At 45.0% G+C, this 27,341-nt stretch overlaps 1 long non-coding RNA gene across 3 annotated transcripts; it reads right to left on the reverse strand.

Moving 5' to 3' along the window:
• LOC127491567 (uncharacterized) lies at positions 1-27,259 on the reverse strand. Of its 3 annotated transcripts, XR_011387123.1 has the most exons (4): positions 27,063-27,259; positions 20,856-20,996; positions 3,705-3,793; positions 1-219 (listed from the first exon to the last, which is right to left on the reverse strand). It is a non-coding gene; the product is annotated as an uncharacterized lncRNA (long non-coding RNA). The 3 variants fall into 3 exon arrangements; XR_011387122.1 differs by lacking the exon at positions 3,705-3,793; XR_011387121.1 differs by lacking the exon at positions 1-219 and having other exon boundaries at positions 2,259-3,793.
• Between the last annotated feature and the right edge of the window lie 82 nt (positions 27,260-27,341).

A 27,341-nucleotide genomic window follows, 5' to 3' on the forward strand; every position in this document is an offset into this window, starting at 1 on the left:
TTTATTTATTTATTTGAAAGCCAGAGTTACAGAGAGAGAGAGAGAGAGAGAGAGGTCTTCCATCTGCTGTTACACTCCCCAGTTGGCTGCAATGGCTGGAGCTGCGCCGATCTGAATGAATCCAGGAGCCAGGAGCTTTCTTCTCGGTCTCCCACGTTGGGTGCAGGGGCCCAAGGACTTGGGCCATCTTCTACTGCTTTCCCAGGCCACAGCAGAGAGCTGAATCGGAAAAGGAGCAGCCAGGACTAGAACTGGCGCCCATATGGGATGCCGGCGCTTCAGGCCAGGGTGTTAACCCGCTGCACCACAGCGCCGGCCCCCATTCTTTATCTTAAAGCAAGTGAGTGAGGTGAAGTCATTAATTTAACAGTGACACTCACTTTCAAGTATATGTAATTTACCAAACTCTGGGGCCAGGGCCCTCAGAATCCTCATTTTTGCCAGGACCCCAAGAAGACCAACACAAGAGTAAGACTGATGACATGCCCAGGGTACAACATTTAAGGTGTTCTCTCTCATGTGTGTGTGTAAGTGCAGTTATCCCTAAAGGGTGTCTTTAAACTGTGTACTCATAGTGTTCATGTGAAGAGATCAGAAATCTTTCTTTTGCAGACAGCTGTAGCTGATAACATCACTGCTGGTAAGAATCACAAGCCATGCTGGAGGACAAGGTGGCCCTGATACAACTCAGTAGGGGTAGAAAAGGCAGCATTTGCTTTCCAAATGACCCTGTGTTGATGACTGTCAAAAACCCTGCAAGTCTGCCTAGTGTTGACAGTTGTTTGTTTCTGCTTTGCAGGAAGTCTGCCCTACGCAGCACTAACCTTAGTTGCAACTCCCTGTCAGAGTTGCTTCTCATATTATCACTGTACTGATCAATACATATTGATCAGTTCTAGAATCAGGCCTCCAGGAATTCTGCATATATTGTCTTTTCAATAATACTCTCTTGCTGCTACACAGGTTTTGCTGTAGAAGGACAATTCCTGAGGAGGCTCCAACTAACCTTGAGCTACTACTGCAAGGAGTTAAAAGGGTTGATAGGCAGATAGTGATTCCTGTTTGGGAGAAGGGAATGTGAGCAGGTTGTGAGAGTAACTGCAGGCAGAGAGAGAGAGTTTCTATATGAGAAACTAGGCTTTGGCACCAGACCAGACCCCATCACAAAGCAGCATGTCTCAAGTGCTTAGCAGCTGGTCGGTTAGCATAACCTTCCTTAACTGGGGAGGTCAGCAATATTTCTTGGCTCTCAACATTTCTCAAGTGGTCGGCAAGGTAACACTTCCTCTTGATTAGCAACCATGACCACTTCTCCAGAGACATAAAAAAACCAAAACAGACCGCTGACATATTGAAACCATGTAGAAGAACTGATCAACTGATATGCACTCCCTGTGTAAACTCCCACACCCAGACCTTGCTGGAACCCTCCCCTTGGTTCTCTCCTGGTTGGCAGAAGTCTTTGCCTCTCAATCAAATCTAGCCTAGCTTTTGGTCACCCACTCTCAGTGTCCACATCATCTTTCTTGGTTGACATGAGACAAGAACCAACTTGAATTCCTGCAACACCAGTGTGTGCTCAGCATTATGCTAGGAGTCAGACATGCAACGGAGGGAAAAAACAAACAAACATGGATCTTGTCCTCAATGAGCTTGCATTCTCGACAGAATGTGCCATCCAACCATTAATCAAACCACACCCATAAAATTAAAATTCCTATGTATGAAGTGCTATAATGGATAAGGCTGTGGTGCTAAAAGCCTGTAACAGAAAGAAAAAGATACATGGAGGAAAACAAAAACAATTCTACAATTACTCATATTACAAGAGTTTTATTGAGAGATGATTGGGGGGGTTATCACACACTGCTCTATTGGCGTGAAGCTTGTGTTAAGTCCTTTGAGAAGCAGATAGCAAGACCTAATAAGTGCATGAGACTTACTGGGAATTGCCTGTGGAGGATAAGACAGGGATCCCCAGAAGGCAGTAATAGCATTCAGCCTGTGATGCGAGACTAGTGGGAAGTATCTCAGATTGCTGCACAGTTAACCCTTCTTAGGTTCAGGTTGCTATGTGTGTGCATGTGCAGTCACACCAGCACAAGGGAATAGCAGGAGGCACTCAGCAGGTCTCCTGGATTCCATCGGTGCTCCTCCTTCTTCCCTGTTTAGAAGTAGCCCTACTTCCTCCCTGTTGGTGGCAGTGACCACCAGGTGTCTGGACAAAAGAAGTCCAAATGGCCTTGCAAAAGTCATGGTTGTTTTTCTTTTTTTCTTTTTTTTTTTTTTTTGACAGGCAGAGGGGACAGTGAGAGAGAGAGACAGGGAGAAAGGTCTTCCTTTTCAGTTGGTTCACCCCACAATGGTCGCTGCGGCTGGTGCCGATCTGAAGCCAGGAGCCAGGTGCTTCTCCTGGTCTCCCATGCGGGTGCAGGGCCCAAGGACCTGGGCCATCCTCCACTGCACTTCCGGGCCACAGCAGAGAGCTGGACTGGAAGAGGAGCAACTGGGACAAAATCCAGCACCCCGGCCGGGACTAGAACCTGGTGTGCTGGCGCCGCAGGCGGAGGATTAGCCTATTGAGCCGCAGCGCCGGCCTAGTCATGGTTGTTTTTCAATGGGACTTTGGCTTGCTGTGTCCTCTGGCGACAGCCAGCCTCTTTGGAATCAGGATTTCCAATGTTCCTATTCCCTGCTACTCTGCTCCGATCCCAAAGTGGAGCACTGGGGGTGATGGAACTTAGGGCTATGTCCACTTTCTCCTGTGGGTTCCTGAACATGTTCCCAAACCTATTGGGGATGGGCATCCTGAAAGATGGCACTCAGCTTAGCCTTGGTTGCTGTAGCCCTGTGTGAGGCTGGCTGCTTGTGGATGTGCAGTGTGTAACACACTCTGAAATTTCCTTCCCTGGGAAGTGGGTCACCTGGCTACAGGCTGTGTTGCATGGGATTCTGTGTCTGTGGATCAGACCTTATATAAGTTCCCAGATGGTGGTGGTGTCTGTGTCCCTGCAGGAAGGAAAGGCAAACCCTTATCTGGAGTAGGTATCTATCACTATGGGGAATGGCACAGAGACCAAACTGTAATTTGAACAAGGGAAGTTAACTCTAAATAATGGAGTAATGAAGGATTAGCTAGAAGGAAGTGAAGAGAGCGCCAAAGAATCTGAAACAGAAGATATAAGGAGCAACTGGCACTGCTTGGGTTGACAAGCAGCACCCAAAGAACAAGCTCCTCAACCCACTAGGCTGATGACCACATCTAGTGGGGAGGCCACGGCTGTGGCTCAATGGGCAGTAGAGAAGTGACTGCGGAGCTCTGCTGGTAGAACTTGCTAGAAATCCACCTTCCAGGGCATCAGGGAAAACTGTCCACAGAGAGGTGTCTCACCAGAGGCCCTGTTACAAAACAACCGAGGGAGGTGCCTGGGAGAGCCTGGTATTGCTGACCACTGCGTGTGAGCTGCCTGCACCACAGCGATTGGGGAGCAAAGCCCTTACACAGCTCCAGTGTCTCTCCATCGCCCTCTACAGGAAAGTCCCAGTGCCTGCACCACAGCAGCTGGGGAGCAAAGCCCTTAAACAGCTCCAGTCTCTCAGAATCGCCCTCTACAGCAAAGCCTCAGTGCCAGTGGGTGGAGGAAAACCATTTAAAGGAGCCAATTCTACTTTATTTACAGAGAAGCACTGAATCTGTAACTCACCTGATTTGCCTTCAGTGGCCTGTTGGTCTCCTTAGGGCATGGTGCCAGGATGAGACTCACCATTGTTCTCCACTGCCCCTAGGCTGGACCTTTGGAGGCAGCAGTAACCACATCAGCCTTGGTTGGGGTGTGTGTGTGTGTGTGTTCATGCTGTAGGGCTCGGTTGCAATGTGCCCATTTACACCAGTTCTGGGGAGACTGAGGAAGTAGGCCAGCTAATATGACCAGGTTGAGTAGCTGTTTCCAGGGGGTTGGGAGTGGATATTAATGAGCAAGAAAAAATAACACTTTGTGCCCACATGCCTCTCCCTCAGAACCCTGTGTGTCCTGGCCAAACCGTTGTTCACTGCTCCAGAATCTGTATGTAGCCTCGATCCAGGCTGCTTTCTTTTCCAGTGGATACCAGCTGTGCCACTTGGAAACTGCACATCTAGGGAAGATTTCCTGTCTCCACAATCTTACAGGGTCACCTCTGAATGAGGCTGTACTGAAGTCCTGACAACTGGGCAGGAGAGGGGCATCTTGAATGTAGCTGGGTTCAAAAAAGCTGGACCACACTGATGGCATGGGGAGGAGCTCGGCTGTGCCCCAGCACTGTCCTGGAGCAGCCCGTGGATGGATACAGAAGAGAATTCAGAGTGTCTGGGGCTGACAGTCAATTATGTGTCCCACAGCAGTACATCAAAGGGGTGCATTTTCATGGCTGCCTTGAAACGGTAATACCATCAGGGCCGGTGCTGTGGCGTAGCCAGTAAAGCCACTGCCTTCAGTGCCAGCATCCTGACAGCTCTACTTCTGATCTAGCTCTCTGTTATGGCCTAGGAGAGCAGCAGAAGATAACCCAATTCCTTGGGCCCCTGCACCCACATGGGAGATCTGGAAAAAGCTTTTGCTCTTGGATTCAGATCAGCCCAGCTGTTGCTGTTGTGGCCATTTGGGGAGTGAACCAGCAGATGGCAGACTTTTTTTCCTCTCTCTCTCTCTCTGCCTCTCTGTAACTGTGCCTTTCCAAAAAATAAATAAATCTTTTAAAAAATGGTAATACAATCACCATTGTCTACATTGATTTTTGACGGTATTCAGGGACTGGGCTCAAAACAGTGCCACCTTGTGGTTAATCATGGAACACCAGCTTCTCTGGGCAGCATCTTGTGATTCTAGGACCCGGCTCTAATAAAGCTTCAGCCTGATCTTTAGTTTCTTCTTTCAGCATTTCTTTTCCATTCCTTGTTTACAGAATCAAAACCATCAAAAGATAGGGATTATGCCTATCTCTTGTTTTAAAACATCCCAAATCACCTGTAATGCAGAGGGAGTATTTTGAGTCTTCTCTTGTGAACATCATTTATGATTGTGGGTTACTAAGGCTCTCTGCTGGTTGGTGCAGCTTTTGTGCAGCTGTGGCTGAGTGGAGAGAGAGGCATTCCCATGCATTTCCCTGGTGGCAACCATATTGCCAGGACCCACCAGGGCCTGATGCTGTTGCCATCCACCTTGCACTTCTTGGTCTAGTTGGACCCTGCCACCTCTTTCCATCTGCTGCCTCCAAAGTTGTCCTTGAGGTTATCAGTTTCCTGAAAGGACCCATTTTGAACTCCTTTTCTGACTGAAGCCACCCTTTGCTATGAGGTTATGAGCAACTTTCTGCTTACAGTTTCCTGGCATGCTGTCACCTGCTGCTTTTGCTCCCTGTCAGCTCCTTCAGTTCTGTGTGAATTCCCTTCTCAGGGTTACAGATTTTCGCGTCTGCTAGACTCCAGCTGCCTGTGTTCAAATCCAAGCTTCAACCACTTCCTTGCTGTTATGAAGGGTTTGAGAAACCTGAAGAATTTGAATATGGATTGGTTAGTAGCTAATGTTAAAGAATTACTGGTCATTTTATTAGAAATGACCATGCTAGGGCAGTTATATTTTAAATTATTCCTACTCATCAGGGAAGTGTTGAAATCTGGGATTTGCTTTAAAAAATATTCCAGTTTAAAAAAAAATGGGAGGAGGGGCTGTTGCCATGGCAAATGGGTTAAGCTGCAAAATGCAGCACCAGCATCCCATATCAGAGCATTGGTCCACATCCAGGCTGCTCCACTTTTGATCCAGCACCCTGCTAATGCACCTGGGAAAGCAGCAGCAGATGGCCCAAGTACTTTGGCCCCTACCACTCACGTAGGAATCCCAGATGGAGTTCCAGGCTCCTGGTTTCATCCTGGCCCAGTTCCAGCCATTGCAACCACTTGTGCAATGAACCAGTCATCTCTTTCTGTGTATCCCTTTCTCTCTGCCTTTTAAATAAATAAAATGAGTCTTTAAAAATATGGCAGAAGTGCAGAAAGGTGGGTGAAAGGAGACTGGCAATATAACTGTTAGTAATTGTTTGGGCTGAGTAACAGATATGTGTTGCATGGTTGATTGCACTATTTTCTCCTCTGGATAAGTTCAGAAATAATCAAAATACAAAAAACACTAAAAAATAGAAATGATCTATGACTTAGATAAGAGTAGCAGGGGAAGAGTAAGTTGCTTCTGATATAGACCAATCATGGGGATAGAATTAGGCTCATGAACTGGAGGCCTCACCCCACTGCCCCCTGCATGATCACACCTGTATCCAACCACCTGTCAATCAGACTACATAACCACTCCCCTTTTGGAAGTGGATAAGAGGCTGGAGTGTGCTAAGCTGGCCCGTTTTGCCGCTTCTCCTGCCTGCCCTCCCATGCTTCACTTGCCTGCCCTATCGCCACTCTCCTGCCCGTGCATTCTCTCGCAGCCTCTGGCCTGCCCCCTGGAAAATGCTGGTATGGAATGCCCCACTTAGTCTTTCTGACCTGGTTTCTCTTAATAAAGCCCTCACATTCCTGTATATTTCTGTCACTTTTCAAATAAATCCTGAATTTTACCATGTCGTCTATCTCATATGGGCTCATGCTTAGAATTCTTATCTAAGTAAATGGCAGGAACCCAAAATATTAAATTTTGGCTTATGTTTTCTTATAACATGAATGGCAATCACAAAGGGACTTGTTTAATCTGTTTAAAAACCAGCCAACATGGTAAGGAAATTTCAAACTGCTCACACATGGTTGCCAAGGTAGTGGCCTCCATTAAAAAGACATAGTTCCAAGATGGAGGTCCCCATGGGGACTTCTGCCCTAACTGGAAGATGGGCAACAGACTCCACCCCCAGTGGCGGCCCCCATGGCTGACCACATGCTGCATGCCCAATTAGCGGAGTGACTTTTTGTTACGGCTTTTTTTCAGTTTATTTTGTCTTAAGCTGGTTTTTTATTTTTGCTTTATGCTGGTTTTGGTATTGCAGCATTTTTATTTTAACTTTTTATTTTGGGTTTATGCTAGACCTCTTGGATTCATTTTTTTTAACCTTTTGGCTTCACACCAGCTCCCTTATCCTTTTGGCTATACATTGGTCCCCTTTTGGATTCCCATATTTTTATTTTAGCTTTACATTGATTCTCTTTGTCCTCCTAGGGTGCCATTCCCCAGGCATGGCAGTGGCCTCCTAGGGTTTAGTATCCCTGGCACAGTGGGCCTTCTGAGAGTTTATCTTGGACAAGGTGGTATTGTATTTTTGTTTTGGTATGGCGTTTTAGCTTTACACTGGGTTAAAGAAAAAGAAAAAAATTGGGAGCCCCCTCAGTGGGCTGGGTAAAGTAATGGGCCCCATTTTATGTACAAATGGAGATTTTAAGGTGTTAAAATTATAGCTAATTCAGTGCATCCAAGTTACATGCTTAAAGATAATTAAGCTTGTGAAGAGCTGTGTCTGTTTTTATCTTCTCAGGTCCTACAAAGAGATTGTTCAGCTGTATAGTTCTGCAGACTTACCATGAGATCCCAACTCCCCTTAAGCTAGATGGTAAAAATAGCATTTTAAGTGTTTGGTGATCATATGATCATATAGACAGGATTAACTGTTTATTAATAATAGATAGGATTAAAACAGGAGAGAGTGCTTCAATATGGAAGCAGTCCATACAGTAGACTCATAGAATGGCAATTGCTGTACGTAGCACTCAGTGACCTAAGAGTAAGCCCCTAAGCATTCTGATCTGGCTGAAAGGCCCACAAGAATATTTCAGCCATGGAAAGTCAGGGCACTGATGCAAAATGTCTCCCTACATGAAGGACCTCTGTGGGTGAGACCCCAGTGGAAAGAAGTGGTCATCAAAGAAGGACCTCTGTGGGTGAGACCCCAGTGGAAAGAAGTGGTCATCAAAGAAGACTTCCACTTTGCTCATGGCCTTATCTGAAGACTGATAGAATTTGGGGATTCAAATGGCTTCCACCGCCTAGGCTTATCATGTCAAGAGCCCTGGGTGACTACTGAGGTTGCAGGGAAGCATGTTAATTTTTTAATTGACACAGGAGCTACTTTGTGCTCACTTCCCAAGCTGGACCCCTTTCCCTTGAAAGTTGCACTGTTATGAGAGTTGATGAGAAACCTCAGTCCCAAAGATTCTCCTTACCCTTGATGTGTCAGATGGAAGATGTTCTTGTTACTCACCAATTTTTAGTTATGTTGGAGCATCCAACTCCATTGCTTGGAACAGATTTGTTATCACCTTTAGATGCTTTTTAAAAGTTAACTTCCCCTAAGTGTAAGTAATTTGTTATGATGCTAGTAAGTACTAGCTAGTACTAGTACTAGGATGAGGCACATCCTAGTTTAGATAATATTCCTACTGATATAAAAGAAAGAGTATAGGCTGGCACTGTGGTGTAGCAGGTAAAGCCACTGCCTGCAGTGCTGGCATCCTATATGGGCGCTGGTTCAAAACCTGGCTGCTCTGCTTCCAATTCAGCTCTCTGCTACAGCCTGGGAAAGCAGTAGAAGATGGTGCAAGTCCTTGGGCCCTGGCACCTGCATGGGAAGACCAGAAAGAAGCTCCTGGCTCCTGGCTTCGGATCAGTGCTGCTCCAGCTGTTGTGACCAACTGGGGAGTGAAGACCTCTCTCTCTCTCTCTGTCTCTCCTTCCCTCTCTGTGTAACTCTGACTTTCAAACAAACAAATATATCTTTAAAAAAATAAAAGAGTAGATCCTTGAGTTTGGGATCAAGGAATTCCTGGACAGGCTACACTTGCTGTGCCTGTCAAGGTTTTCTTAAAGGCTGAGACTGCATTTTCTCACCAGTGCCAATATCCGATAAAGCCAGAAGCTAGGAGATGGAGTCTCTAACCTTTGATTGATAAGTTTCTCAAACACGGGCTCTTGGTCCCATGTCAATCTCCCTGTTATACTCTTACCTTGCCTGTTTTAAAACTGAATGGAGACTACAGGATGGTTCAGGACCTCAGGGCTATTAATGAGGCAGTTATTCCAATTCATTCTATTGTGCCAAGTCCTTATACTTTATTGACACAAATACCTGAAAGGACCCCATGGTATACAGCTTTATACCTAAAGGATGCTTTCTTCTGCGTTCCATTAAGTTCAGCATTTTTATTTGCCTTTGGATGGACTGACCCAGCTTCAGGTATAACTGAGCAATACACATGGACTGTGCTCCCCCAAAGGTTCTGGGACAGCCTGCGCACATGCACTTGCAAAGGAGCCCAGAGAAATTAGAGCTAAATAATGGCACAGTCTTCAATATGTAGATGATATTCTAGTCTGCAGCCCCTCTAGGGAGGATTCAGATAAAAATACCACCCAGGTTTTGAGCTTCCTAGTGGAATGAGGATACAGTTTCCTCAACAAAAGCTCAGGTTTCTAAACAAGAGGTAGGTTACCTGGGATATATTCTATCCCCAGGGAAGCGTGCACTTTCAGTCAAGAGAAAGGAAGCTATTCTATGTGTGGAGTCACCACAGATGAAATAGCTGCTGAGAACATTTCTGGGAACAGCAGGACTCTGTAGAATATGTATTCCAGCGTTTGGATTAATAGCCAACCTTCTGTAGGAAGCTTTAAAAGGCCCTGACACAGACCTACTTTGCTGGACAGGGCAGTTACAGAAGTCATCTCAAAGAATTAAAGAGCTTTTAACAGAATCCCAAGCATTAAGAATTCCTAACCTGAGTAAGCCATTCACCATGTTTACAGCAGAGAAACAGGGGGTTGCTCTAGGAGTACTGACTCAGAAATTGGGTCCACTTCCATAACCAGTGGCCCATTTTTCTAAACAGCTAGATTCAGTGGCTACGGGGTGGCCTGCATGCTTAAGGGCTGTTGCTGCTACAGCACTCTTGGTGGAGGAAGCCACCAAACTGACGTTTGGCCAGCCACTTGAAGTTCAAATTCCACACCAGGTGCAAGGGGTCTTGGAAGTTAAAGGACATCAATGGCTAACAGGAGGGCACCTCATAAAACATCAGGCTCTACTGTTAGACTTGTCTGAGAAAATTCTTAAAGTGTGCCAGGTCCTCAACCCAGCAACTCTGTTACCACTTGAGGGTACTAGAAAGAGTTAACTCATTCTTGTGTAGAAACTATAAAACAGGTGTATTCTAGTAGACCTGACCTACAAGATGAGTCTGTGGAGAAACAAGATGCTGAATGGCTTACTGATGGCCAAAGCTACATGAAAGAAGAAATTAGAAAGTCAAGTTATGCTATAGTAGATATTACCCAGGAAATGGAAACTCAAGCATTACCAAGCAATAATTCAGCTCAAAAGGCTGAATTTACTGCATTAACTAGAGCCTTGAAACTAGAAAAAGGTCAGTGAGTTAATATATATACAGGCCGGCGCCGCGGCTCACTAGGCTAATCCTCCGCCTAGCGGCGCCGGCACACCGGGTTCTAGTCCCGGTCAGGGCGCCGGATTCTGTCCCGGTGCCCCTCTTCCAGGCCAGCTCTCTGCTGTGGCCAGGGAGTGCAGTGGAGGATGGCCCAGGTGCTTGGGCCCTGCACCCCATGGGAGACCAGGAAAAGCACCTGGCTCCTGGCTCCTGCCATCGGATCAGCGCGGTGCGCCGGCCGCAGCGCGCCGGCCGCGGCGGCCATTGGAGGATGAACCAACGGCAAAAGGAAGACCTTTCTCTCTGTCTCTCTCTCTCACTGTCCACTCTGCCTGTCAAAAAATAAAAACAAATAAAAAAAATATATATATACAGATTCCAAATATACTTTACGTGCATTACACACACAGGCAACAATTTGGAGAGAAAGAGGCTTACTGACTGCAAAGAATTCCCCTGTTAAATACAGAAAGGAGATATTAGCTCTACTTCAGGTAGTACTAGAGTTTTTGGAAGTGGCTGCCATTAACTGTAACAGACATCAGAAGGGAGACATCTATGTTAGCTCAGGAAATGCAGTAGCAGATAAAGCAGCAAAAAGAACTGCACAGGAAGCTCTAGAAATAGCTCCACTACATCAACCTGTAGTAATGACTAAAGAACCTTACTACATCAAATCTGAGATTGAATGGGCCCAACAACGGGGTTATACTAAAGATGCTAATGGATGAGGGCTTTGGATCACAAGGTTATGTTCCCAATGGCTTCTCAATGGAAAATTATTAAGGAAATACATGATTCTACTCATCTGGGAAGAGAAGCTTTGATGCAAACAGTCTCTTGAGTGTTTGCAGGGAAAGGACTAAATGCTATCATGAGGGAAGTAACTCATTCTTGCACACTGTGTTTACAAAATAATTCTGGTGGTCATGTAAAACTGCCTCCTTGCTGACTCCTGTGCCAAGCAGAGGAAGATACCCAAGTGCAGATGGCAGATTGACTTCACTAACTGCCTCCAACAAATAATTATAAATATCTTCTAGTTTTTATTGATACCTTCACAGGATAGATATAAGCCTTTCCATCTAAAACAGAAAAGGAACCGGGGGGCCGGCTCTGTGGCGCAGTAGGTTAATCCTATGCCTGTGGTACCAGCATCCCATATTGTCACTGGTTCAAGTCCTGGCTGCCCCTCTTCCAATCCAGCTCTCTGCTATGGCCTGGGAAAGCAGTGGAAGATGGCCCAAGTGCTTGGGCCCCTGAATCTGTGAGTGAGACCTGGAAGAAGCTTCTGGTTCCTGGCTTCATATTGTCTCAGCTCCAGCCACTGCAGCCATTTGAGGGAATGAACTAGTGAATGGAAGACCTCTCTCTCTGCCTCTGCCTCTCTGTAACTCTACCTTTCAAATAAACGAATCTTAAAAAAAAAAAAAAAAGTTTTTTGAGAAAGAAAACAAAGTAAGAAAGATCCAAGGATTTTGTGTCCAGCCAAATTTAAGTATTCAGGACACAAACTTATAAACTTAGAATGTCTTCCCCAAGAACATTCCTGAAGAATATTCTAGGAATGAGCTACAGGCAACCAGAATCAACGGGGAACCTTGATAGAGGGTGGACGGAGAACATTCAGTGTCTACTCCACTATAAACAGCTCTCTGCTATGGCCTGGGAAAGCAGTAGAAGTTGGCCCAAGTGTTTGGGCCCCTGTACCCCCATGGGAGACCAGGAAGAAGCACCTAGCTCCTGGCTTCGGATCGGCGCAGCTCTGGCTGTTGCGGCCATCTGGGGAGTGAACCAACAGAAGGCAGACTTTTTCCTTTGTCTCTCCCTCTCACTGTCTGTAATTCTAACTTTCAAATAAATAAATAAAATCTTCAAAAAAGAAAAGAAAAGGCACAGGAGGTATCCAAAGCCTTGCTGAAGGACATTGTACCATGCTTTGGACTCCTACAGTCACTTCAGAGTGACAATGGACCTTCATTTTTATTTAAAATAACTCAACAGGTAGCTACTGCTCTAGAAATTTCTTACCATCTCCATTCCTCTTGGAGACCTCAGCCATTGGGTAAAGTTGAAGAGACTAATCATAGTTTTAAGAAAATTCTAGCTAAGCTTTTCCAGGAGACCGCCAAAATGTCGCTTAAACTACTACCTGTCCTGGTGAACCACATGAAGCTAATTAAAACAAAACAAAACAAAACAAAACAAAACAAAAAAAACAAAAAACACTTGACCATAGCTTTAGGTAATCTGGCTTACACTTCATACCAGCTTTTACAGCAAGTACTTATGTCTGTGGACACTCTCTCCAAGATAGTTATAGACAACAGACAGGCTTTGGAATATGTATTAATAGAACAAGGAGGAACCTGTGTTGTGATTGATGGAATCTGCCACCTTTACTTGAACAGTAGTATGTTTACTGAAAGAGACATTAAAATCTCTATGCTCATGCTAAATAGTTTTATAATCTGCATACGGATAGCCTATCACCACCCACCATCTGGGAGTCTATAAAGCATGTTCTTTCCATCATAAAGGGTACTCCACTTACAATTGGTTTTGTTCCAGTTTTGTTTATGCTGATTGATAAACTTGTATGTTTCAGAACTCAATGACTTCCAAGAGTAATGATGACCATGTAGGGGATACAGCCATTGGTGGTGACTGAAACTTCTCCAGCTCAAGAATGAATTCATTAGATGAGACAGGAAGAGATTTCCGGATGTAGGACAAGCAGGGTCTGTGTCCCTGATCAGCAGGAAGTAGGTATAGGAGATATGATGAGTCTATGTCCTTCAGTACCTCCTTAAGATTAACGGTCTGGAATCTCTGAGGGGACAATGATATCTACCCAATCAGGGAGATAGAATTGTGCTCATGGACTGGAGGCCACACCTCCTTGACCCCTGTGTGATCTCACCTATATCCATCCACCTGTCCATCAGACTACATAACCACTCCCATTTTGGAAGTGGATATGAGGCTGCCGTGTGCTGAGCTGGCCCTGTTTTGCCGCTTCTCCTGCCTGCTCTCCCGTGCTGTGCTTGCCTGCCCTCTCACCACTCTCCTCTCACAGCCTCTGGCCTGCCCTCTGGAAAAGGCTGGTGTGGAATGCCCCACTTACTCTTTCTGACCCACATTTCCTTAACAAAGCCCTCACGTTCCTATGTATTTCTCTCACTTTCCAAATAAATCCTGAACTTTACCATGTTGTCTATTTCATATGGGCAGGTGCTTAGAATTCTAATCTAGGCAAATAGCATGAACCCGAAATATTAAATTTTGGTTTATGTTCTTCAATAACACTTCTACATAAAAAGCACTGAGGAGAAACTGTAGAGAGTTTGTTCTGGGCATCCAGGAGCCTATGGAAGATACGAGTAAGGCACAAGGAAGGCAAAACCAGGTTGCAAATGGACTTTTTTTCACTTTCTTTTCAGCATTATCAGTTAGTCAGCTCCCACCAGCCACCTGGGTAAACAGGTAGGGTTGCACAAAATGCACAATTATTTGGGTAGTGTTGATACACCTGAGTTCAGAGGCTGTGAGTGGGGAAATTTATATCCAATCGGAAAATCAGAAACAATGTTCCCTGTTTCTCTTGACTACTTGAACCATTCACATTTTATTTTCATCTCTCTAGGCTGAGTCACAAGGTTTAGCCGGAGTTTGTAGCTCTAGTTAGGACTCAACAGAATCATCTTTTTCAAATGCTAATAATTACCATGGACTTAAAAAGCACAACTAAAAAGAGTCATTTTTAAGGGTAATTCAGAGTGAGTGTCAGCATTTCTTACCCCATAATTTTAACCTTCTGAATTAAAATTGTAATATTGAAAAATTTTTTTAGACTTCTTTGGTTTCCTGTTTATAGATAATCCAACTTCTGGTTTTACTGAAGCCTTTTAAAAATCCTGGATGGTTGAAAAATATTAAAACTATGAAGAAATAAAGAGATTTTGTTTGAGACTATGGTAAAAGATTGCTCCTTAAAAAAATTTATCTGAAAGGTAAAGTGAGAGAGAGAATATTCCATTTGACATTTGGCCTGGCCCAACCCCAGCCATTGCAGGCATCTGGGAAGTGAACCAGCAGGTTCACTCAATCTGGGTCTCCCACCTGCATCGCAAGGACCCAAGTACTGGAGACATCACTGGCTGTTTCTGGGGATGTGCATTAGCAGGAAGCGGAATTGGAAGCAGAGCCAGGACTTGAACCAGGGACTCTAATATGGGATGCAGGTGTCCCAAAGAGACTTAACTACTGCACCCAACAGCTGCCCTACATCATTCTTTCCTAAGAGCAGAAGTCTTTAGTGATCATGCCTGGAGGCCTTAATCTTATACTGAAGAAATCTGATGAAAGAATCCTGGCATTTTCAGAGGTGGGAGATGCTGAGCTTGGGGAACTCTCCATGCGATGGCTAGGGCTTTCAGGGCAGCGGATGCTGGGATGCACCAAACAGGGCCCTCCCAGCAAAGAAGGAGCCTGGCAGACAGCCCTGCGCTGCCAGCCTCTATCCCAGACAGCCCCCGCCGAGACCTACCTCACCCAAGGTCACGCCCACCCAGAGACTGACTATCATGGGATGACTTTGATGAATATTTTTGTCTTCAGAGCTCCCCCTAAGGTTGGCTGAGGCCCAGTCCTGCCTGCTTTTTCTTTCTTTTCCATGGGTGTTGATTCCCTAAGTGTCCCTGAGAGATCCGCCTCAGATCTGGCTTCCTGAGGAGCCGGTAGACACTGGACTGTCGGCAGGGTTACAGGAGGTGTCCTAGCATGCTGGAGCTCCTCTGAGCCAGAAACCTTTGCTCTCTGGGGACTGGAATTTAAAATGTTTTCTCCTCTCAAGTTCTTTAAGGCAATAGTTTTTAGCATAACTCTGGGGTGATATTTAAGGATTTCACCTTTATTTGGAAGTCTCATTTCTCCATCTGGGCAAGATGTGCATTTTTAAGGTTTTATTGCTCCTTCTCAAGGATATGGTGCCACAGTCTGAGAAAGGGATATTCTCAGTTCTTCATCTTTATAATCCATGTATTTTCTACATAGAATGCACTCTCTGTTTAATAGGAACTGCAAACGGATGGGTCTCAGGCCAGCGCTGTGGCATAGCAGGTTAAAGCCCTGGCCTGCAGCACTGGCATCCCATATGGGTGCTGGTTTGAGTCCCGGGTTGCTCCACTTCTGATCCTGCTCTCTGCTAACTTGCCTGGGAAAGCAGCTGAGGATGGTGCAAATGTCTGAGCCTCTGCACCCATGCGGGAGATGTGGAGGAAGCTCCTGGCTTCTTCTTCTTGTCATTGTTGCAGTCCTGGTGGTTGTTGTTTTTGCAAACATTTGGGGAGTGAACCAGTGAATGGAAGACCTCTCCCTCTGCCTCTTTCTGTAAATTTCCCTTTCAAATAAAGAAAACAAACATATATATATATATATATATATACACACACACACACACACACACATTATATATATTAAGACATGGGTATCCTACGGACTGCAGAGTATCCATGGCAAGCCTGGTGGGGTAGGTTTGGGCAAGGCAGTTCATATACCCCTTTGGATGCCTGTATCCTATATTGGAGTGCTTGGGTTCAAGTCCTGGCTTGAATGCTATTCCAGCTTCCTGCCAATGTGGACCCTGGGAGGCAGGGGTGATGGCTCAAGTGACTGCATTTCTACCATCCATGTGGGATGCTGGTTACAGGCTCCTGGCTCCAACTTGGTCCAGCCCTGACCACTGTGGGCATTTGGGGATTGAACAAGCAGATGAAACATCTTTCTTTCATATCTAAAAAATGTAGCCCAGAGACAAATATAGGAAAGATGTTAAGAGGTAATGAAGGCATGGAACATCCATTAAGGTGTTGAGAACTTGAGCTTCCCCAAGCACTGGTACATGGTGCTGACCTGTCATGGAGGGGCCGACCGCCACCTTTCTGGAGAAAAGGCTCCCTGTCAGTGCCCTTCTGAGGCCAGCCTATCCTCATCTCCCAGCTCCTCACATTCCCTAGTTCCTGCTCCTCTGAAAGCTCTGAGGGAAACTCAGACTATTCCTCCTTTACCATGCAGAACAAGATAGTTCTCTGGGTCCATGCAATTATTTTTCAAAGAATGGATATTTTGAGATTCAATGATTGTTTGTGGACCTTGTCTCTTCTGTTGAGGAACAGTGTTTTTTTCTTCATACTATGTTGAACTCTTTTACTTAGTATAGGGTTAACCTTACAGTCATTAAGCAAACTGAAAGTAGATCTTTGTAAAAATTAAGAGTGGGAATGGGAGAGGGAGGAGGAAGAAGGGTTAGAGCATGGGTGGGAGAGAGGATAGGGTGGGAAGTATCAGTATGTTCCTAAATTTGTATAAATGAAATACATGAAACTTGTATAACTTAAATAAAATCAAAAAAATAAATTTAAAAAGATTTATTTATTTTAAATTTACATCTGTTGGTTCACTCTTCAAATGCCTGCAACTGCCAGGCTGGGCCAGGATGGGCCAGGCTGGGCCAGGCTAAAGCCAAGAATGAGAAACTCCAGCCAGGTCTCCCATGTGGGTGATAGGAACGCAAGTAGTTGGCCCTCATCTGCTAACTCCCAGGTGTATTAACAGGAAGCTGGATTGAAAGAAGAAGCAGGACTCAATCCCATACACTGCAGTATGGGATGTAGGTACTCCAAGCTGAACCTGCTGCACTATGCTGCCTGCCCCTGAGGGAATTTTTGCACAGCCAAAATGGCCAGTTAATGCGTTTCACCGAACCACATCTGTTCTTTTCCTAAGGAATTGTTCTCCTACCTTAAAAAAAAAAAAACAAAAAAAAAAAACCTAGTTATTTATTTGAGCAACACAGAGAGAGAGTTCTCCCATCTGTGGGCTCACTCCCCAGATGCCTATGAGGGCTAGGGGAGCCCTGGCCAGGGTCTGTGAACTCAGTCAAGGTCTCACACATAGGTAGCAGAAACCCAACTACATGAGTCATCCACACTGCCTCCCAGGGTCTGCATTAAGGAAGCTAAAATCAGGAGTGAGAGCTGAACCCAAGCACTCTGACTTGGCATGGGCATACTAACTTTCATGTTAATGCTAGGCCAAACAGCTTTTCATCTATACGGTCAAGCAGTGTCTGAGGCAGATTTATTTCAGTACATAAAAGAGGGAATAAATAACATCATTTTAAAAAACACTCCTTAATTTCAATCATTTATTGAAACAATTTCCTTTATGTAGAAATATATGTAAAAGCCTATGCACTTTTCTATGTTTTTTCAGGATAACAAGTCAAATACTAATGCTAAATAACCAAATGAGATAATAATACAATAATGAGTGATGCTTGGAACATGGTAGAGATGAAAAGAGAAGGCTTACTGTTCAATTTAGCAGTACCCAAACAAGATTAGACTTTGGCCTAAAGCCAGTCAGAATCTACACTGAAATATTACTATGGCCTTTTAAGATCTGTAGTTGCTCCAACTTTCTGTCTGTGGAGTGAAAGAAAGCTTTCTCACGCGTTTCAGAATCTTAACCCCCATCTCCAGAGACTGCAGTTCATTTACAGTTGAAGGCCATGAGGTGGCAGTAGAGAGGATTATAGGAGGGCTTATGTTCCCTAGTGTGTAATTTAAGAGATTTACCTAGTACCTTCACCTGTATAGAACTTGCAGGGTTCTGGTCTGTTTATGTGTCTCTGTGGGTATTATGGAGAAAGAAATTACATAAAGGAATTGCAAACTAAAAATCTATATGCATAAATTTGTTTATCTATTAGCACTCAGATTGGCAGGACCTGGGCTTAGAGTGGAGGCAAGCATTGGGTCTTTCACAGCAAGTAAGAATGATACTAATGTTTTCTCAAATTATAGCTATTGAGGTATATTTTCTCATATTTTATAGCTTTGTGTCACCTTGTGCTTAATAAATGTTTACTGGAGTCTAATTGGATTAGAAAGAGGTATGGCCTGATAGATGGGTCCAGCATATACTTAATTTTAGTTAATAATAATAATATGGAGAGACTTTTGATAGTGTTGAACACTTGTAATTGTAGAGGGGCTGATCTTACAGAGGTGGGAAGAGATGGGAGTCCAGATCTCATCTCCTGGGCTGAGAATAGAGACTATTTTGGGCATTGGAAAAGTGTTTGTCACCCACGTGATAGAATGCCATGACAGTAGAATTAATTCCAGGAGTACAGTTAGACATGGGAATTTAATTGCAATGGGCACATTACTGGATGTAGACATAGATGTATATTCAGTGACGTCATTTCTCTTTCTCTTTGTTTTGAGGAGTAGATATGGATGAGCTCATCAATTAATTGTGAATTTTTAGTGTATGCAGTGGGATTCTGAATTTCCTTTTGTAGAAAGTGCCTGTAGCATGTGTTGAAGCTATGGACTGGCTATTTCTTGTGGGGTCCTTTCTGTCCACTCCAGGTAACAGAAGATTCTTGGACACACACAACTGTGTTTGGATCTGTGCATCAGCAGCTAAGCATACTAGATGTGTGTTGCTTTGCCTTCCAATATTTATTCCCCTTGCTGTGCTTCCAGTGGATTTTCTTTAGGAAACTATGCCTCTCCCCACTCTTGTCCAAACAACTGACTTTTCCTAGATCCCAAGTTCCTTTTCACTTGAACAGCACCAGGGTGTGCATGAGACTAGAGCCTGATAGTTGGATGTATTCTTTCCCTCTGAACAGAGCAGTTGGTTGCATTTTAGGCCAGTGAGAGCGGAGCCTGGGGCCTGTTGGTCTGTTGATTGGGAAGACGATGTTCCCTTTGTGCAGAAAAGCTGAGCAATCTGGAGCTCGTGAGGACCCAAGACTAAAAGAGATGAAAAGAGGCTCACCTTTATTCTACCTTTGAGCGCCTGGATCCAGGTGTGTCAAACACCAGCATTTCTTTTGAAATTTCCAGTTAGTTGGGCTAGTACATTTCCTGTCACACTGAAACCAGTTTGAACGATGTTATTATCACTTACAATTAGCAGCTGATTAATATTCAGGGGACAAAGACCACAAAAATCTGAACCAAAATTGCTGGATTGAGTTGCTACTCAACAGGTTTAGGCTCCCTTCATGGTAAGGCTGCAAGAGGTTTTTTTTTTTTTTTTAATTCAAGCTTTATTTTTTATTTAATTGAAAGGCAGAGCTAGAGAGAGGAGGAGAGACAGAGGTCTTCCTTCCACTGAGTCACTCCCCAAATACCCACAATGGCCCGGGTTAGGCCAAGTTGAAGCTAGGAGCCAGAAGTTTCTTCTGGGTATCCCACATGGGCGTAGGGGTCCAAGCACTTGGGCCATCTCCCACTGCTTTCCCAGGTGCATTAGCAGGGAGCTGGATCCGAAGTGGAGCAGTTGGGTCTCAAACTGGCATCCATGTGGGATGCTGGCACCATAGGCAGAAGCTTAACCTACCATGCCATATTGCTGGCCCCAGAGTCAAGTTTTTTTAAAGAAGAACCTCTTAGTGTGCTCACCACTTCATCTCCCCACTCAGGCTTGTATTTATTCTGTTCACAGGCACCCTCTTTTTAAAAAGAGTTTAAGTTGTTTAGAAAAGCAGCTTTGCTCATCTTTGAGGAGAGCAGAAATGTTTGTCCCTTGCAACTGAAGAATGAGCAAAGATTGTGATTATTAAGGTTTTCTCAAAGTATATATTTAAAGGGTGGTAGGGAAGTGAAACTGACCAGGAGACAGCATCAGATAAAACTATCTTGAAAAGTCAGAAAGTATTTTGCATTCTGGGAAAGCACAAAGAGATGGGATTGAAGGATTTTCAGGCCACGGATACTGTCCACTTCTCTTCAGAGAGAAATCATGCACAGAAAAAGAAACACAAATCTCACCTGGCCAAATCCAACTTCGGTGCACTGTATCCCCTCCCTTACCCTAACAAGACTGATCAACTGTCACAATGACCCTTTTTCCTCACGTTAACCACTTCAGCGGGGCTGTATGGAGTTAGTTCTGAAAGCTACAGACTGTGACCCTGGTTAACATTAGCCAAAAAAAAAAAAAAAAAAAAAAAAAAGGAAAACAATACATTACTGATTGACAAGTGATGGAGTAATGTACAACATGATGGGAAAACTAAACAGCTGGAAAAACTTGGCCTAGGGAAATGCAGGAGCAGGAAAATTCTATTTATACATACACCAATGGCACTGGGCCTACTCTTCAGCATATTGCTAAAATAAATCCTGTCCCAACTCCAGCCATTTTCCATCTTTTGGTCCTTGCCCTTAAGACACAAATTGCAGGGAGAGTGTCTAATTGACTCACTTTAGTCACATGCTCATCCTCTGTTGGGGGTGAGGGGTAAGAGATGCAAGGCGCCTTCACTGCCCATGGACAACCTATAGAATCAGGGGTGGAGCATGTGCAAAGGAAAGGAAGTGCTGTTACCAAAAGGAGAGATATTGTATAGGCAGAAGCAAGAGACCTTATGGTGACCTCCAGTCATGTGGGCCTCCACCTCTCCCCGTAAGACTTCCCTGGAGATGTGAGACTTGTAGGCTCTCCATCTTGGGTGGCTGGAGGGAGTGATGATGCTGAGATTGGCTCAGGGTACCGGCTTGAAGATCTGTAATGAAGAGGTTGGTGGTTTTTTGGTTTTTCTTTCCTGGATTTGGATAATACCTAAACAGACCATTCAGAAGTTAGATATTTCCACACCAATATTAAATAGCTCTTTTTCTGTTTTCTTACACTAGTCATGTACATATTAAGGGCTCACCATGTTGTCATATGGATGCATTGCTCTAGATGAGGCTGTACAGCATATCCTTCTATTTATTGACACCCTCCTATGGGTCTGCACTATTCTATCTGCTGGGGAGATTGCAAAGAGCAAAACCAAGTCCCCACCTTCATTCATGGAACTTATTTTCTAGTTTCCCCATTGTATCCTCTGTACCTGGCTCAAGAAATACTTGTTAGGATCAGCGCTGTGGTTTAGTGGGTAAAGCCACTGCCTACAGCACCAGCAGCCCATTTGGGCACCAGTTTGTTTCCCGGCTGCTCCACTTCCTTTCCAGCTCCTTGCTAATGCACCTGGGAAAAGCAGTGGAAGATAATCAAGTGCTTGGGCCCCTGTACCCACATGGGAGACCCAGAGGAAGCTCCTGGCTCCTGGCTTTGGATCGGCCCTGCTCTGGCTGTTGTAGCCAATTGGGTAGTGAACCAGTGGATGGAGGATCTCTTTCTCTCTCTGTCTCTACCCCTCTCTCTCTAACTCTGCCTTTCAAATAAAAATTAATAAATCTTAAAAAAAACTTAAAAAAGAAATACTTGTTGAATGAATAACAGAATGGGACCAGCTCGTGTTACAGTGTTCCAACCACAGCTGTTCTGTAGAATTCATGACGTGATGTTGGAGCTTAAATATTTTGATTTTCTATTTTTTTCCTCTTTGCATATGTCATTTCCTCCAACTCTCAGAAGTCATCAGTGTATTTTTAAAGAGCAGGGACTTCAAACTACACCAATATTTTCTTTCAAAACAGACTCTAAAATTCCCCCCATTTCGAGAAATCTGAAAACAGGGGCCAACCAGTTTCCTACTTCTGCCTTAAAAACAAGAAGCTGATGGGTCTGTGAGTTATCACTGCCTCAGGGGATTGCCTACGCCCTCTACACCAGGTGCCCAGAGACTCGGGGTAAATATCATGTGCTATCGCTGTGGTTGGTGCTGTGGGCGTAAATTCAGGCAGTAAGAATAATCTAGTACCACCTTAAAAAAGGGAAGCTTGCTGCTCTCCTGGGAATGATGTCTGAATAGAATGAGGTTGTCAAAATGTGCTGGCAGGTACCTGCAAGCTGAAGCTGGAGGGGTTAGTAGCACTGTTACTCTTGTCAAAGGTCCAATTTATCAAAAACAGAAACATGATGAAGGCGTTCCACTCTGGAAAGATGAGCACTGTGAAAAACCTTAGTCCTCAAAAAACTAATACTCATGACAGCTACTCCAAAACATTGCAAGTGGGAAAAGCTTGCAAATAGATGTGTGCATACAAAGCTAAACTGACTGCCAATAAAACGGGCAAAGCGATGCTACACCACATGGGCATGTACATATTTACCAGGTGGGTGTTCGAAAATCCATGGAAAATGTGTATTATGAAAAATCTATGCATGGATTTCAATTTTTTTTTGCATTGAAACAAGCTTATCTTTTTTAAACTTTCTCTCTTTATCTTGAAAGTCAGAGTTACAGAGAGAGAGAGAGGGAGAGACAGAGATCTTCTATCCACTGGTTTACTACCCAGATGGCCTCAACAGCCAGTGCTATTGCTGGAGCCAGGAATCAGAAGCCAGGAGCCAGGAGCTTCATCTGGGTCTCTCATGTGGGTACCAAGGGCTGAAACACTTGGGCCATGTTCTGCTGCTTCTCCTAGGCCATTAGCAGGAAGGTGGATTGGAAGTGGAGCCACTGGGACATGAATTGGTGCCCACATGGGATGCTGCCATCACAGGTGGTGGCTTTACATACTGTGCACAATGCTGGCTTTGAAATACGTTTATATTTTTAACAAATTTTAATTTTATTTATTTATTTACTTATTTGAGAGAGATAGAGAGAGAATATCTCCCATTTGTCAATTCATTCCTCAAATACCTGCAATAGCTAAGGCCGGGTCAGGCCAAAGCTGCCACATGGGTGGCAGGGACCCAATTTCTTGATCTATAACCTCCTGCTTCCCAGGGTGCACAGCAGATAGAAGCTGGAATCAGAAGGGGAGCTGAGCCTTGAATGCAGGCACAATGATATGAAGTGTGGGCAGCTTAATTTTTAAGCCAAGTATCTACCCCAAATAAACTTTTTTAAAAAGATTTATTTATTTATTTATTTGAAAGGCAGAGTTATAGAAAGAGTCAGAGAGAGAGAAAGAAAGAGAGAGAAAGAGAGGTAGAGAGAGAGAGAGAGAGAGAGAGAGAATATCTTCTATCCACTGATTCACTCCCCAAATGGCTACAATGGCTGGAGCTGGGCTGATCTAAAGCCAGGAACCAGGAGCTTCTTCCAGATCTCCCATGCAGGTGCTGGGGCCCACTTGGGCCATCCTTTGCTGGTTTTCCAGGCACATTAGCAGGGAGTTGGATCAGAGTGGAGGAGCAGGGACTTGAATGGTGCCCATTATGTGCAACACTATAGTGCCCGCCCCTAAGCTTACCTTTTAATTCCATTTTTCCATGAAGTTCTTGAAGTCATCTCATATGTGTTCACAGAAAGATTTGTTTCTCTCTCCCCTTTCTCCCTTTCTCTCTCTCTGCCTCCCTTTCTTCTTTTTCTTTTTATACTGACAATAATGCTTACCCTGGGCAGGGTAGAAAGGGGACTGGGATTATGGGTAGTTTGCAGAAGGAATTTGAACTGTAATATTTTTATTTTTTAACAGGAATAATTCATTGATAGCTTTTGCAACTTAAAAGTAATTTAAAAAGAGGGGTGGGCTTTTGACATAGCAGTTAAAATGTTCATATTCCACACCCGAGTGCCTGGTTCCCCACCTGACTCCAGGTCCCTACCCTGGACGTCACCAAGTTATGGCCCAAGTGATTGGGTCTCTGCCACTTATAGGGGAGACCTAGATCGAATTCCAAACTCTCTGGCATTTGGTGTGGCTGGGGGGGGGGTGGTTAATGGGAGATGGGAGCTCTCTCTTTCTGAGTGTTTCAAAGTAAGTTAATAAATAAATACTTTCAGTGGTTGGCGCTGTGGTGTAGCAGATAAAGGTGCTGCCTGCAGTGCTGGCATCCCATATGGGCACTGGTTCAAGTCCCGGCTGTCCCACTTCTGATCCAGCTCTCTGCTATGGCCTGGGAAAGCAGTGGTAGATGGCTCAAGTCCTTGGGACCCTGCAGCCATGTGGGAGACCCAGAAGAAGCTCCTGGCTCCTGGCTTCGGATGGGCTCAACTCTGGCCGTTGTGGCCATTTTGGGAGTGAACCATCAGATGGAAGACCTCTCTTTCTTTCTCTCTGCCTCTGTAATTCCACCTTTCAAATCAATAAATATTTAAAAAATAAATACTTTCAGAAAATAAATCAATAAAGCAAAATACTAGTAACTGTTAGAGAAGGCAAGCAGTGCATACACTAAGGGAGGACATTAACCTCTTTGTCAAGTTTGTTGGAGTAGACATGGTTCTAATAGCTTTCTATAAATATCCTGCTTGAAACAGACCACATAAAAGATGCCCACATGTGGCAAAGGTACAGATGTGGAAAAAATTGTCATATGCAATCCGAGGAGTGTTGGAATGGACCTCTTTCCCTGACAGACCTATATTATTTGGATTGGTTCATTGGTGCTGAATTCCGATATTTCTACAGGACTTTTCAGTTTTTAAACAGTCTCAAATATTTGAGTCTCACAACTGTGCACAGCAGAGCCAGAGCTGCCCTATTTTATAGGCTAGGAAATTGAGGTTCAGAAAAATCAAAGGTAGTAAAGGGACAGAGCTGGATGCTTTCCGTAACTTCTCCGTTCCCAACAGACCCAGCGTCACTAGTGGCAGCTGTAGCCTCTCATGGCATTTTCTTGCTCGCTGAGTTCACACTTTGGCAGCACCATTTATGCACTGCGTACCTGACCTGGGGTGGACTCACTAAAAACCCCAAATCCAATTTCACAACACAGGCACGTCCACCAAGAGGACTTCCCAGTCAGCTGGAAGTTTGTTTTCTAGAACAGCACATAGCCTCTCTCCTGGCATCAGCTGAAGGGATAAATGACCTGATTGTGGGCTTGATGCCCACCTGTGCCTCCTTGCGACAGCTGGTACTCTGTCCTGTCCTGCCAACATATTATGATTGGTCCATATCTTTTCTCCCCAACAAAAATGGAGGCCACAGGGACCTTCTGCTATTTCCCCTTGTGTTGTAGCCTCTGAGTGAAGAGGCACTTGGTAAGTCCCTTCAGACTTACTCTGTAGCCAGCACAGGGGAAATCTAGGTGGAGTAATGCACTTTTGAAAATGATAGCCACCCACGAGCATTGACACTTCTGAAAATAAACTCTCACCTTCCTCTTCACCCCTCCACATCTGCTTCTCCTCCAGCCCCCTGTCCCAGTCGCTGGCAGGTGAGCCTTCACAGCTTGTAAACCTCAAGCCTTGGAGTCTCTCCCACTTTATCTTCAAACTCCACTTTACACTCCTCGAGCAACTCTTGGTGGCTCCATCTTTAAGTTCCACCCAGAGTCCCTCTTTTTTTTTACCACCCTTGCTGCTACCACCCTGTCGTCTGTCGCCTGAATCGTCAGAAGCATCTCCCTAACACAGCCTTTGGCACCGCAGAGACAATCTCCTGCCACCTGCAGAGGTCAACTCCACCACTTCCTCTCTCCAAAGCCTCCGAAGGTTTGCTCAGCTCATGCGTCCTCCAAGATCCCTGACATTCCTCTGACTCTTGCTACTGTCTCCCCTTGAGCCCCTTTCTCTAGGACCCCCGGGGTCCCTGCTGTTTCTCAGACTCCCTCCTTCTATTCCCTCTCGAAATCTCCTCCACCTATCACTGCTAGCTTGCTCAGCTCCAAATCTCTGTTTAAATGTCACAGTCTGGGGGAAGCCTTCCTTAAAAACCTCACTTCATATTATAGGCAGGAGTGAGTGGGCTTTTGGCCCAGAGGTTAAGACGCTGACCTCCCACATCAGAGTATGTGAGTTCGATACCCAGTTCTGGCTCCTGACTCCAGCTTCCTGTAATGCAGATCCTGGGAGACAGTGGTAGTCATCCAAGTAATTGGATCCCTGCTGCCCACGTGGGAGACCTGGACAGTGTTCCTAGCCCCTGGCATTTGGAGAGTAAACCGGTGGGTGGAAACTGCTTATCTCTCACTGCCTCTCAAAACAAACTGTAGGTACCATTCTCCCCTGCCTCCACCTCCAACACACACACAGACATACCCTCCCTAGCACTTCTTATCCTTGTCCCTGCCTTATTTTTTTCTAGTGCCTATTCTCATCTTCTAACATATTAAACACTGTCCTTTCACTTGTCTAACTCCTATACTAGGATGTATGCTCCAGGAGAGCAAGGATTTTTGTTTTCTTCACTGCTCCAGCACCAGTTCCTAGAACACGCCTGGCACATAACAGACCCTTAATCAATATTTGTTGAATAAGCCAGATAGGCAAAGACAAAAAGTTAGATGGCACTGTGCATTGGTAGTGGGGTAGGGAAGTGGATACTTTTTCGTCTTGCTGGACAGTGCCAATTGGGCTTGTTTCTTTGGAGAGAAATTTGGCACGATCCATTACAATTAAAAAGGCATCTTACTTAAGACTCAAAATTCACTGACAGACATTTGTTTGCTAGATATTCTTGCAGAAATGTCCAAATACATGGCTCAAAGATGTCCACTGCGGCATCACCTTAATAACAGAAGCCTGGAATACATCTCCACACCCCCGAGGAGGGGTCTGGTTCCACAGACAAGGGCATGTAGGATGGCTGCAAAACAGGCGCCTGTTATAAAGACAGAGGAAGGGACTCCCTCACCGCATGGACCTGATACCATGTCTGTGACATCCAGAGTGTTAGAGTAAAAAGGCAGGGAGCTATGGACACGCACACATTTACAAATTTGGACAAGCACACGTAAATACACCTGTGCATAAATCAGCACCCAACACAAAGGCACTCACAAGCTCACAAGCGGTAGCTTTTCTTCCAGGGGCGGGGAGGTCCGAGGACAGTTCTTCAGATGCCCTGTCACCCACACACGCACTTTGGCTGACTTACTCCACGAGGGGCCAGCACGCTGGAAAGATGCCGGAAACTCTGCTTTGAAGGCGTGGCGGGTGGGTGGGTAGGGGCGGACGACCTTTTATTTCCTGCCACAGGGAAGCCAATAAAAAGTCTGAATCCAGTCAGCCCCACCGCGTGCCCCGTGGCTCCAGGGCTTTCTCTCCGCGCGTCTCTGC

This window comes from Oryctolagus cuniculus, chromosome 3, assembly GCF_964237555.1.
Source record: "Oryctolagus cuniculus chromosome 3, mOryCun1.1, whole genome shotgun sequence".
Lineage (NCBI taxonomy): Eukaryota > Metazoa > Chordata > Mammalia > Lagomorpha > Leporidae > Oryctolagus > Oryctolagus cuniculus.